Source organism: Equus quagga, chromosome 21, assembly GCF_021613505.1.
Source record: "Equus quagga isolate Etosha38 chromosome 21, UCLA_HA_Equagga_1.0, whole genome shotgun sequence".
Classification (NCBI taxonomy): Eukaryota; Metazoa; Chordata; class Mammalia; order Perissodactyla; family Equidae; genus Equus; species Equus quagga.
The window spans coordinates 20,520,697-20,533,733 of NC_060287.1; positions in this window are offsets into that span (position 1 = coordinate 20,520,697).

The window sequence follows — 13,037 nt, forward strand, 5'->3', positions numbered from 1 at the left end:
GTGAAGAGCAAAGGTTAACTGAAATTTGGCCAAGTCACTTAACAAACACTTTGTTCTGATTGACCGGTGGTGAGAAACAAGTTCCATTCATCTTTCCTCAGGCAAAGAATGGGATTTGTGGAGTCTGTGTCTGGCCTTGTTATTCATAAGTAAACAGGGCGGGCTTCCATAAGTCTCACGCTAAGTCATAAGGGGAAGGGCATTCTTTGTAGCAAGGCTTTCTTTTCCACAACACAAAAGGGTGGAGGGATTACTTTAACCATGACTGTTTTCCAGAAGCACAGGTATCAGATAAAGTTTCACACTCTCACAAGCAAAACCTGTGACAGAGGCTGGCCCTGTGACCTAGGGGTTAAGTTCAGTGTGCTCAACTTTGACGGCCTGAGTTCAATTCCTGGGCACAGACCTACACCACTCAACGGCAGCTCTGCTGTGTTGGCAACCCACATACAAAATAGAGGCAGATCGGCACAGATGTTAGCTCAGGGCGAATCTCCCTCAAGCAAAAAGAAGAAGATTGGCAATGGATGTTAGCTCAGGGCTAATCTTCCTCAGAAAACAGAAACAAAAAACTTGTAGCAAATTTGATGATTGACAAAGTTGGAAAAGTCAACTGTTATTAGATCCCAACTGCTATTAGAGATGGTATTACCAAAGACTTTGAAGGAAAAAGCCCAGTAAAATTTCTCAAAAAGTGGGACAGGTGAAATATCCCTCATAATAGATCCCAGATAGCCTGCATTAATTGAGAAGGGGTGGGGTGGGGCAAGGAAGTGACATTTCCAAGAAATAAAGCAGATTTTAGAAATACATCTCAAAAGAATTTGGGGTGTGGTAATTAGCACATGGTAATGACTGGAATCATATAGATGAGAAAACAACTACAATTTTAAGGAAATTTTTCTGGCAAAGAACCTGAAACCAGAGTAGAAAACTTTAACTGTTTGAGATTTTTAAAAAAAGAAAAGAAAAATAAAAGCCCACCTTTGGTCACTAAGCTTCTCCCTGTAGAAACTAGCCTGAGAAAACTGTGCAGACTACCAGAGGTCACATTTCCCGTTACCTGCCTTATATGTGGACAAGAAATACAACCTACAGGTAATTCCAAGAGTAGAACAGAGCAGGAGCCGGGAGAATAAGAACCTCTGAGAGAACTGACTGTTGGAGCCTAGTCATGAACCCCACCCCCAGACCTAGAGTGGAAGTCTTCAAAATACCTTCCCAGTGGTGTTCTAGAACTGCGGCAGACCAGTCGCTGACAGGATAGGACTTTGGTTGTATTTTCTAGAGGTGATGTGTGTGTGTTCTACGTGTGGGAAAAAAGAATCAGAGATGTCTGGGGAATACGGCAGATTTTTTGCCATTTCTACCTTATTTTTTTCTACCATAGCAGCCTCTGCAGTCTTCCTCATAGAAGGTTTAAATACTGTGTGGACCAGGAAAATTAATACATTCAGATCATGAGAAATAAACTATTATTGTGCTAAGCCACCTAAATATTTTTTCCTTTCTTCTATTGTTACTGCAACATAGCTGAACATTTCACTATTTAATGTAAATTATAAACCACGTTATATTTTCAATACTTCAAACCACAGTTTCACCATTTGTTTTCTAATTTCTGGTCTATAACTTAATATAATATATACACATTTCATAGGTATCTATGTATTATTTTTACCCTAAGTATATATGTTCCTCTCATTAACAAATTCCCTATTTGTAGTGCTCTCACTGAAAGAATAACCATTCACTCTAGTTTTCCTTTCAAGTGCAAAAGGAATACTGAATTTATACTGTTACAGAAAGTGTTCCTTTTTATTTATTTTTATTTATTTACTTATTTCTGAGGAAGATTTTCCCTGAGCTAACATCTGTGCCAATATTGCTCCATTTTGTATGTGGGTCACTGCCACAGCACAGCTGACAAGTGGTATAGGTTGGGCACGGGATTTGAACCCGTGAACCCAGGCCACCAAACCAGAGTACAACAAATTGAACCACTACCACGGGGCTGGCTCCAAAAGGGTTCTTTAGTAAAAGACTATCTAGCACACTACAAACACCAAATTTATAATCTACTCAGATTTCTTGAAAGAACTTAAGCTTATTAAATTATGAGTAAACAGGAATTTTCCTAACATAGTATTGCTATCAGAAATAACTTTAAAGATACAGAGAAAGTTTTGGTTACTAAAACAAATATAATCTTACTTGTTGAAACCTTAGTGGAGAAAGAGTGATTGTTTAATTCAAATGTAATATACTAAATAATGTTGTCATAGCCATAATATGATATTTGCAACTTATAATATTATAATTATCTGTAGCAATCAAATAATAAACTAAATACCTTACTATTAATATTTTTATTTTTTAAAACATTCATGATACAAATATTGCTTTGTTTTGGGAGGTATAAAATACTCAATTCAATAAACCTTTACTAATTCTGAAATAACCTCTCTTGCACAGAGGCATGGTTATAGGGTCAAACCTATTAGATATGCAATGAAAATCACGTTAAATCTGCTTTTGCTTCATGGTAATAAATAAACTTTCCTACTTTTTCTGCAATTTAATGTGTATCAATGAACACTAACTCATTCACTTTTTACTTAATAATAACCATGCCCTTTTGATTATTAAGTGTTTAGACAGTTGGTAAACCTCCATAGGTTGCCCAAACATAAGGATATTTCCATACTCATACTTTCTTGATAAAATTTCTAGACTGTGCCTGGTATATATGCTTTTGTGACCTATGTCATAAATCTAAAAAATGGCAGAACAAGACAATAAGTATTCTAGTAGCAGAATCTCCACTTTTTAGTCTTTTCTCTGTAATAGATTATTCTTCTTTTGATTTTCAGTTTAACTAAAGAAATTTACTGATATGTAACCAGACATTAATCAGATGACTCCCCAGAAACTATAAACTCTAAACACTTTTGAAACTCTAACGATGGTAAAAAAAAAAGGAATAGCTTCATTTTCAATTTCCCTCCTACTCAAAATGTGGTTCATATTCATCACATCAGTTTCCTCTGGTAGCTTCTTAGAAACATAGAATCTGCGTACACAAAACCTACCAAATCAGAATTTACATTTTTATAAGATATCCATGTGATTTCTGTCGATACATTAAAGTTGGAAATACACTACTCTTTACTGTACCATAGAATGCATGTTTTTCCTTTGATATAACTGAGAAGAAATTAGTGATGAAAATCATAATGAACTTGATTCTGAAACCAACATTTCCTATGTCAATTTGTAAATATATATATATATATATATATATATGTATGGGATTTTAATGAAATGAGAAGCTTCTGCCCACCACCATCCCACTCTTTCCTTTGCTGTTCACAAAGATTAATACATTCCTGCTTCATTATCCATTAATACTCTTTGTGGAAATATGCTACACATTAACTTAAAGTTCCCAACATAACAACTAACCTCCCATCTTTAAAGTAGCGTTTTTGGGCTTGATCTTAACTCTGAAAAAGGATTTATGTTCTCAGATTAGGAATGAGAAAGAGAAAGAAGTGATTTCCTCTCTTCAGTTGGATATTCATATTTATGATGCACAAGAGAAGAGCAAAGATGATATGTTTACACTGTTTTGGGACTATATTGGATACAATATGTTATTCATTGCATTACTCTTTTTTCCTGTCATTCAGATAAATCTAAATTTTATTCTTTGTAGAGGCAATGATTTGTATAAGAATATTTTTTTCTGGAAAAGTTGAAGAAGCTGTTTACGTTAGGCAATTAGGAACTTGCCTAGATACAAATTCATTGAACTAAAAAATATGTTCTGATTGCCATTTAAGCTTGAAATCAGAAAAACATCAGTTTGCTAAGCAGAAAAGGGCCTTAGAGAGCAACAGGAGAAGATGAAATTCATCATTCAGAGTGCACCAAAGAAATTAGACCTGAGAGAGCCCCTCCCTTCTGATGTTCATTTACATCTTAAAGGGAGTCCTAAAATTGGTTTGTAGATAGATTTTTTTTTACAAAATTCAAGAAAAAAGAAAATACTGGATTACACTACTTGACTTTCCGTTGGTAAATTTCACTTTATTTTTAGAAACACTCCTTTCATTGTTAGCTAGTCTAAATTAAGCAAAAATGTCATTACAACTTTTAAGTTCTTTGCCTGTAATGTACGTTTGTGAGATAATGAACCAAATTTTCCCACTGTGTAAATGACACCACAGGGACTAAGAAGCATTTTTAGAAGTTGTGTAAACTCTTTTAGGTCACTGGGATACCAATTAGGAAATTAACATCATTACACTAAATGATACCCTAGTGGCTTGGAAAGGTCAACGTAGCTTTCAAAAAATTATGACTCCCTGAGAGTGGATTGCTCAACCATTATCAAATTATTTGCTGTGCATTTGGCTAGGTGTTTGTAAATAAAAATCTTTTTGCAGTATAGTAAATGACAGAGTATTTTTGTTGTACGTGAGAATAAGCTAACTCAGTTTTAAAGATGACTCTTTCATTATGTAATTATATAAATAACCCAAATGTAGTTGATCTCTTTTCTTTCAAAGATAAATCTTTAAATATGTTCTACAAAAGATCACAGGCAATAGCTCCATCAGATACCAATTCTGTACTTTACTCATAAACATAGATAATTATCAATGATTTATGTACATAGAAAGACAATATGTATTTGTAACTGCTATGTGAAAACATTACAATGTGTTGCATACACATGAATTCCATCCTCATGAAAATATTTAGTATACATTAAAGTGACAGAGTCCATGAGTTATGGTATATAATACTATACATAACTAACATTTATTGAGTTTTAGTATGCGCCGGGCACTCTTCAGAGCACCTTATGTGATTTAACTTACTTTCTCCTCCTAATGATTCTGTGAAATAGGGATGGGTATTGTATTATTATGTGCTTGTAACATAAGGACAGGTAAGAAAACCTGCCTTTGAGAGTATAGGTAAGCTAAAAGTGTAGTTCATACAGAAAATTAAATGCTAGTTTCTGTAGTCAGGTCTGTCAAAGCTTGTTTGAGTTTTTCTACACTATACTACAGAGAAGTGGCTAATCCAATTTTGAGGAGAATTGAGTATTCACAGGGAATTTTCTGATGCTCTGGAAATTTGCAAAATCAAAGTCAACTCCAGCGCAAGCTCACTCTAACTGCATCCCTTGCGAGGAAGTTTTGTAAGATCATCTTCACTTCTCAATGATTGTTTCAATTGTCCCTATCCAGATAAAAATTTTTATTCCTCATTCCCTTATCCTAGCCTGTTTAAAATCAATGCTCAAATTTCCAACACTGCTGTTACCCTTAGCCCAGGGCATTAGACTTTGATTACAACAATAACCTTTTAGTTGATTTCCTGACAGCTCCCTTGCTTCGTCTCACATCGTTTTCCATATCTCAGTCAAAGAGATGATTTAAGAATGCAAATCGATCACTGCATTCCCCTTTGAAGCACTTATGAGTGTATTTACACTATTTCCAAAACAGGATTAAACTGTTCCTTTGCTTTAAGGTCCCTCATTATTTCTGAACTATGAACCTCCACCCAGCCAAACTACCAATTAACTGGGAGAGTAGAATAAATACTTTTTCAGACATACAGACTCTCAGAAAAGTGCCTTTGAAACAGTCTTCCTCAGGAAATGACTGCAAGATGTGTATGACTAAAATGAGGACGTAAACATAGGAAAAGGGAGATATAAGTTACAAGAAACAGAATAAAGTAGAAAGACCAAGGCAATCCCCAGGCAAGACATATAGGATGACAGCCATGTATAGGATATGTGAAATAATCCATTAAAATAGGAACAAGTTGCATGGTTTGGGAGATATTTCATTAGGAAAATAAAGTTTATATAATCTCTCTATATAGGTATTTATATTTATCTCTCTATATAATACGTTTATATAATATCAACATAGTAAAGGAACATGAGGTAGTTGGTGGAGAGTTCAGAGTTGAAATTGTGATTGAAACATATAAAAGTAAACAAATGAATAAAACAAGACAATTATCAAAGCCAAGAAAGGAAACCTTTTTCAGGGAAATGAATGTAATCATAGTTTGCTGTATGATTAAATTTTGAATAGCATTTACATACTCATCATAACATAAATCTTGAATATTTACCTAACCAACATTTTCATAAAACACTATTGGAAAGATGGACTGACAAGAAGAATGTGTTGTATCATAAATAAGAGATAAATCTTTATGAGTGCCAGGAGGTGGAGTCTAATTTTCCCATTCAGATGTCTCAATTTCAATCTGAAGAGTAATGATGGAGTAACGTAAACATGGCAGTATGATTTACCTAACACTAATTTAGACAGCAATGGGAAAAATATGAAATCCCAGTAACAAGAGAATATGTCTTCTTTCCTTTACCTAGTTTACACTTTCAAAACAAAATAAAAAATTATTCTTTAACAACTCTCACCTTTATTTCAAGCCCTCCAAAATTCCTACCAACTCCTACAATAGAGTTATTGAGATTCATGGCTTCTCATTCCTTAATTACTATATGATTAATTTGCCTTTGATTCTTTTACTATAATTTTATTACCATAAGATGAAGGAGCCTCATTTTATGAGTAACTAAGAGTGAAATATATACAGAGCAATTTTAATTGGAGCTTGGTCTTTCCTTGTTCTGATCCAATTGGCGTCTTGGCTACTCTCATACTGAAAGTCAAAATAATGTAAACTACTCCAGTAGTTTGAAATCAGGATTGTGTTACAGAAAGGAAAAAACTGACCCTAGGTTTCTGATCTTTCTCACTTATCTTTGCTTTCAAATTTGGAATGGTGACAGTATTTCACCTGCTCTGGAGGGCAGGTGTCACCTCCACCTTCATTTCTACTCCCAGGTCCAAGCTCTTGTACTCTATTCCTTCCTCTAACAGAGACAGACACTTTACATCTCTGCATCAAATTTTGTGATCTGCAAATTGAGGGGATAGGATAATCAGATAGTTTAGAGTGTTATTTTTAACACCAACATATGCTATTCTAATTTTGTGAAAATTAATAAGGTAAATTGTGCATCTGCTTTCCTATGAATTACAGAACTAAATTATTCAAAGTAAATAATGAAAAATTTCATAAAATTATATCAAAATTTATAAAGATATAAAGAGTCTGTTGACTTCATAAACCAACATAATAATAAATCACATAACTATAAATTTAGGCATTGAAGAGTTTAAAATTAACAGCCAAGTAAATCTTTTTTTGGGATATTATTTTAACATTGCCATATGCACAGTTGTTAGTAAAACAACTTTACATCAAAGACAAGATTCTTCATAAAAAGTGTAAAATTTACATAAAATAGATTTAACTTTTAAATTCATAAAATTCAAAGATGTTTTAAAGAATTAATTTTTAAAATTATACTCAATGTGAACATTTAAATGAAAAAGCAAATCACAGTTTTCATTTAAAAATGTAGTTGATGTTATATATGTTAACTAAATTCTTATATCTCATATGTTTTATAATAAACTATTGAATACAAAATACATTATCAATGCTTTTTTTCTGATTAGATTTTCTTTCTTATAACAAAGCATGAAGCATGAGTTTTGATTGTTTCTTTTTTCTTTATTTGCTTTTGCCTTCATAGGTGCCAGATATCTCTGTATGGAGGACTTGATTTGGTGTTTAAAAGTAAATGTGGAGAAGAGTGATGTCAGCAAGATGGTGCAATAGGACACTCTGGGCCCTAATTCCCCCATGGAGATACTGAGTTACAACAATATATGGATTAAAATACTTTCGTGAGAGCCCTAGAAGACTTTTTAAATCTTTTGTGTGAAAGATTGACACTGAGGTAACATCTATTGCCTATCTTCCTCTTTTTGCCTGAGGAAGATCATCCCTGATCTAATCTTCCTCTGTTTTGCATGTGGGATGCCTCCACAGCATGGTTTGATGAGTGGTGTATAGGTCCATGCCCAGGATCTGAACTTGCCATCCCTGGGCCACTGAAGTGGTGTGTGTGAGTTTAACCACTATGCCACCAAGCCAGCCCCCCAAGAAGACTTTTAAGAAGATGCAGCACCCAGTTGACACATAACCAGGAAGAGATTTGACCAAAAATTTTAGTGTTTTGCTTACCCTTGCCCATTCTTATACAAGGTGAAATGTGGCACAATCAGGAGGAAACCTCTGAATCTTGGCTTCTAGAAAGAGTGGAACCTGTATCCAACATTCTGGCTTTATCTGGGGGCTGCCTGAGGGGCTGGTTTCTGTATCAGCTGACTTGGGTCTCTGAAGGAACAGTGGCATAGTTAGGATAAGAGATTGGAGGCCAGTAGCACCTTGGGGCATTAGAGCTCCAACGCATTTGCACTTCTGCAAGCAGGCCCTGGGGGGAGCAAGAGCTGACTGGCACAGGAATACAATAGAAACTGAAGTCAAAAGCTACTGAAAGTGACCATCTTAGGGAAACTATGACAGTTCAGAGTAGCTGTGTATACTAGAATAAAAGCAGATGCTCAAGTTCAGGGAAGACATATCTGCAGAAAAGGTTGGAGAGGTCCCAGAACCTCCAGCTGGGATGATTGGTAAAGACCTTACCCTGCAAGAAGATAGTCTGTAAAGACTGAAGGAGGGGCCTCTTTTTTTCAAGTGAATAAATCTCAAAAAAGATCACAGGCATGAAAATAACCATAGAAACATGGCACAGTCAAAGGCGCAAATTAAATTTCCACAAACTGACCCACAAATGCAGATCTCTGAATTATTTGACAAAGAAATTAAAGTAACTATCTTAAAGTTGCTCAGTGAGAATACAGATAAACAACTAAACAAAGTCAGGGAAATGACGCATGAACAAAATGAGAATATCAGCATATGGAACCTATAAAAAGAACCAAATGAAAATTCTGGGCCTGAAAAATATTGTAAAGTAACTGAATTGAAAATTTACTAGAGGGTTTCAAAGATAGACTTGATCAGGCATAAGAAATCAGAAACTTGAAGCCAACTCATTTGGAATTATTGTCAGATGAGCAAAAAGAAAAATTGAAGACAGCAGACTCAAATAACTAAAATCAGATATGAAAGAGGGGACATTACAACTGATGCCATAGCAATAAGAAGTTTTATGAAAGAATACTATTAACAACTGTATGCCAACAAATACAAAAACCAAGAGAAAGGGATTCATTTCTAGAAACATACAACCTACTCAGACTGAATCATGAAGGAATAGAAAATCTGAATAGATCTATAGCTAGTAAATATATTGAATAAGTAATTACAAACCTCCAAACAAAGAAAAGCCCAGGAGCAGATGGCTTCATCAATGAATTCTGCCAAACAATAAAGAATTAACAGTCCTTCTCAAATTCTTCCAAAAAATTGAAGAGTAGAGAACACTTCTAATCTCATTTTATGAGGCCGGCATTACTCTGACACCAAAGCCAGACAAAGACACCTCAAGAAAAGAAAACTACAAATCAGTATTCCTGATGAATACTAAAGCAAAAATTCTCAACAAAATACTAGCAACTGAATTCAGCAGCATATTAAAATGATTACACAACCACAATCAGTGAGTTTTTTTCTGGAATGCAAGGATGGTTCAAGATAGGAAAATCAATAAATGTAATATACCCCATAAACAGAATAAAGGACAAAAACGACATGGCCATCTTAATTGATACAGGAAAAGCATTTGACAAAATTCAACACACTTTCATGATAAAAACACTCATCTAAATTAGGCATAGAATGAAATGGTGAGACAACATAATAAAGGCCATATTTGAAAACACCACAACTAGTATCATACTCAATGGTTAAAGACTAAAAACTTTTCTTCTAAGATCATGAACAATACAGGTATACCAACTCTCACTACTTCTATTCAACATAGTACTGGAAATCATATCTAGAGAAAGTAGACAGAAAAAGAAATAAATGGCATTCAAATTAGAAAGGAAGAAGGAAAATTATCTCTGTTCTCAGATGACATTATCTTTTATGTAGAAAACTTTAAAGATTCCACAGAAAATCCTTAGAATCAATAAACAAATTCAGCAACATTTCAGGATACAAAATCAACACAAAAATATCTGTTACATTTCTATACACTCCAAAAAGGAAATTAAGAAAAAAATTCAATTTATAATAGCATCAAAACGAGTGAAATAAACCCTCACATACATGGTCAAATGATCTTTGATAAAGGAGCCAAAACCACTCAATGGGGAAAGGAAAATCTCTTCAACAAACGGTGGTATTAAAACTGGATATCCACATGTAAAAGAATGAAGTTGGACCCTTACCTTACACCGTGTGCAGATTAACTCAAAATGTATTAAGGGTGTAAACATAAGACCTAATACTGGGGATAGCTGGTGGTGCAGCAGTTAAGTTCGCATGTTCTGCTTTGGCGGCCCAGGGTTCACTGGTTCGAATCCCAGGTGTGGACATGGCACCGCATGGCAAGCCATGTTGTGGCAGGCATCCCACATAACTGGAGGAAGATGGGCACAGATGTAAGCTTAAGGCCAGGCTTCCTCAGCAAAAAGAGGAGGATTGGCGGCAGATGTTAGCTCAGGGCTGATCTTCCTCAAAATAAAAAAGAGCTAAAACTACAAAACTCTTAGAAGAAAACACAGGAGAAGAGTTCTATGACATTGGATTAGGCAAAGATTTCCTGGAAATGATACCAAAGCACAGACAGCAAAAGAAAAAATAGAGAAATGGGATTACATTAAACTTGAAAATTTATGTGTGTCAAAGAACAAAATCAACAAAGTGAAAAGACAATCCACAGAATGGGGAAAAATAAAGAACTCTTACAACTTAACAAGAAACAAATAACTCAGTGAAAAAGGGGCAAAGAACTTGAAGGCATTTCTCCAAAGAAGATACACAAATGTCCAACAAGCATATGAAAAGATGCTCATCAACAGCTATTAGATAAATGAAAATCAAAGCCATAATGAGATACCACTTCACACTCCCGAGAATGGCTACTGTAAAAGAACGTAGAAAGTAGAATGGTGTCTGCCAGGGGGTTAGGAGAAGGGAAGTAAGGAGTTGTTATTTAATGGGCATATATTTTCAGTTTTACAAGATGAAAACTTATGGAGGTCTGTTACACAACAATGTGAATATACTTACAATTGAACTGTACACTTAAAACTGGTTAAGATAGGGAAAAAAGGAAATTGCAATACATGTGTTTCACTGAAAGAAAAACAAAGTAAATGGAAAAATGAGCAAGTTTGGTGGAGTAACGACCACTAAAAATTGTTTCTTCTAAAACAGCAACAAAACCAAAGCAAAAAATTACCAAAATCAAGATTTCAGAACTCTGGAAATTAAGCAATGGCTTGCAAAAGTCTAGAGAGTACTTATTCAAGAAAAATGACTGAATTGGTGAGTTACGTGGCATTTTTCATTTGCTCTACTCCTAGCACCCTCTATCCAGCTCTGCGGAAGCTATAAAAACCAACAGCCCCACAATTACAGTGGAAACCAAAAGCCAGCAGCCACTAGAAGGGGTAAAATGACATTAATATTCCCCAAAAGTACCATTCTTAGAGAGCTGTAATTATTTGACTTGTCTGACAATTCCCCAGAAACTGTCAATGCAAGGTTTATTTTTATTTGACCTGACCCAGAACTTTCCAATGTGAAGAAACTTTTCCCAAGGGTGCTTGTTAAAAATTATCAGTGCAATCTTTTTTTGCTTTTTTTCAAAAAGGAAAATATGAGAATAAAGTTTAACTAAATAAAGGATGGCAATAAGTAAGTATATTTTTTTAAAAAATAAAAACTCTGCAGTTGAAAAATACAACAGAAATATAAAATTCATGAGAAAGGTTCAACAGCAGATTTCAGCTGGCAGAAGGAATAATTTGCGAATGTGAAGATAGGTCAACCAATATTATCCAGTTTGAGAAACAGCAATAATGAAGAATGAGAGCCTTAGAGAGCTGAGGCACACCATCAAAGTTCCAACACATGCACAGTGAGAGTAGCAGATCAAGACAGAAGGAGAGATGCAGAAATATATGAAAGGATTTTGTTGCTAGAAGATCAGACCTACAAGAAACACTGAAAGGAACCCAGTGTAAAAGGAAAGGATGCTAGATAGCAACTTGAATTCACACAATAAAGTATAAAAAGATCAAAAAAGATAAAGTACACAGCTAAAGATAACCACATAGGGAAATTTCAAAAATAACACAATACATCGTTGTTTCTAACTCTTCTATCTGATTTAAAAGATAATTGCATAAAGCAATAATTGTAAAATTCTTCTGACAGTGTTAAAATATATAAGGATGTAATTTAGATGACAACAGAGCACAAAGGATAGAGATGAAAAGTAATTTTACTGAAAGAAAATTTGTATACTATTGAAATTAAGTAGGTATTAATATGAACTAGATTATTTAAAATAAGATATTACTTGTAATTTCCTGTATTATAATTGATAATAACAATAGATATAATTACAATATGTACAAGACATAATTACAATAACAACAAAGGTATAATTAAAGAAACACCAAGCAGATTAAAATAGCTCATTTGACATAGCTGCTGGGCACAAAATCACTCAGTAATGGATGAAGGGAGCTAAAACAAATACATTACATGTAAAACAAACATATAGAAAGATGTCAGACATAAATCTTACCTTATCCATAATTACATTAAATGTGAAATGACTAAAAATTTTAGTTAAAAGGCATGGATTGGCAGAATGGATTTTTAAAAATATGACCAGCTTTTTATTTTCTGCAAAAGACATACTTTAGATTCAAAAGCACCAATAGCTTGAAAGGAAAATATTGGGGAAAGATATGCTCTGCAAACAGAAACCAATGAAAGATGGGGTAGATATACTAATATCAGATAACTAGATTACTAGAGACAAGATAGTATTTTTTTATTATAATAAAATATCAATCTTTCAGAAAGGCATAAGAATAACCCTAAAATACATGCTGTAGAAACAAAAATTG